General features: G+C 38.0%; 1 protein-coding gene across 5 annotated transcripts in view; it reads left to right on the top strand.

Annotated features, from left to right (window-relative positions):
• The window catches only part of CASK (calcium/calmodulin dependent serine protein kinase), a 412,162-nt gene that overhangs the window by 343,445 nt on the left and 66,989 nt on the right, over window positions 1-1,728 (top strand). The gene's annotated exons all lie outside the window — the stretch shown is intronic.

Below are 1,728 nucleotides of genomic sequence, written 5' to 3'. Positions count from 1 at the left end.
TTATATAATTTTCAGATGTACATTATGATTTGACATCTGTATATTCTATTGTGTGTTTACCATCCAAAGTCCACTTTCCTTCAGCTACCATATATGTGATCCCCTTTACACTTTCACGCTCCCCCTAACCCCCTATATTTGACCCTTTTTACCCTGTCTACCTCCCCCAGCTCCTTTTCCACCCCCTACCCTCTGGTAACCACTAGTCTATAGTCCATGTCCACGAGTCTCTGTTTGTTTGTCCTGTTCATTTGTTGCTTTTAGATTTATATCCCACATATAAGTGATATCATGTGACTTTCAACTTTTTCTGCCGGGCTTATTTCACTTAGCATGATTATCTCGAGGTCCATCCATGTTGTTGCAAATGGCAGTATTTCGTCTCTTCTTATGCCTGAGTAATATTCCATTGTATATATGTACCACAACTTCTTTAGCCAATCACAGATCATAGGACACCTCGGTTGCTTCCATATCCTGGCCACTGTGAACATCGATGTGCAAATATCTTTATAGATATGAGTTTTCAAGTCTTTGAGGTAAATACTTAGTAGAGAGATTGCTGGATCATATGGTAGATCAATCCTTAGTTTTTTGAGGAACCTCCATAGTGTTTTCCATAGTGGCTGTACCAATTTGCAGTCCCACCAGCAGTGTGTGAGGGTTCCTTTTCTCCGCATCCTCTCCAACATTTGTTATTACTTGTCCTGTTGATTATAGCTATTCTAACAGGTGTGAGATGGTATCTCATTGTGGTTTTGATTTGCATTTCCCTAATAGCCAGCGATGTTGAGCATCTTTTCATATATTTGTTGGCCATTTGTATGACCTCTAGGGAGAAGTGTCTGTTCAGGTCCTCTGCCCATTTTTTTAATTAGATGGTTGGTTTTTTTGTTGTTATTGAGTCATATGAGTTCTTTGTCTATTTTGGATATTAGGCCCTTATCGGAGGCGTCGCTTGCAAATATATTTTCCCATTCGAATGGTTGTCTCTTTACCTCGTTGATGGTTTCTTTTGCTGGGCAGAAGAAACTTTTTAGTGATATAGTCCCATTCATTTATTTTAGCTTTTACTTCCCTTGCCTTTGAGGTCAAATTCATAAAATCCTCTTTAAGTCCAAGGTCCTTGAGTTTAGTTCCTATGTTTTCTTCTATGCATTTTATTGTTTCAGGTCTTATATTCAGGTCCTTAATCCATTTGAGTTAATTTTGGTGTGTGGTGCTAGACAACAGTCTAGTTTCATTCTTTTCCAAGTGGCTTTCCAGTTTTCCCAGCACCATTTATTGAAGAGGCTTTCCTTTCTCCACTGTACCTTTTTGGCTTGTTTGTTGAAAATTGTTTGCTCATATAAATATGGGTTTACTTCTGGACTCTCGATTCTATTCCAGTGGTCTGTGTGTCTGTTTTTTTCTGCTAATACCAGGCTGTTTTGATTGCTGTCGCTTTGTAGTATAATTTGACTGTTTTCTTTAAAAAACATTTAACTTTATTATTAGTTTCAAGTATACAGTACATTGGTTAGACATTTATATAGTTTATGAAACGATCCCCCTGATTGCTCTGTCGCTTTGTAGTATAATTTGAAGTCGGGCGGAGTGATGCCTCCAGCCTCATTCTTTTTTCTCAGAATGGCTTTGGCAGTTCGGAGTCTTTTGTTCTTCCATACAAATCTGATGACTTTTTGTTCTTTTTCTTTAAAAAATGCCGATGGGATTTTGATGAGGATT

This window comes from Pteropus vampyrus, unplaced genomic scaffold (genome assembly GCF_000151845.1).
Source record: "Pteropus vampyrus isolate Shadow unplaced genomic scaffold, Pvam_2.0 Scaffold404, whole genome shotgun sequence".
Taxonomy (NCBI): domain Eukaryota; kingdom Metazoa; phylum Chordata; class Mammalia; order Chiroptera; family Pteropodidae; genus Pteropus; species Pteropus vampyrus.
Note: the sequence above shows the minus strand (reverse complement) of the source record. Positions and strands in the feature narration are given on the sequence as shown.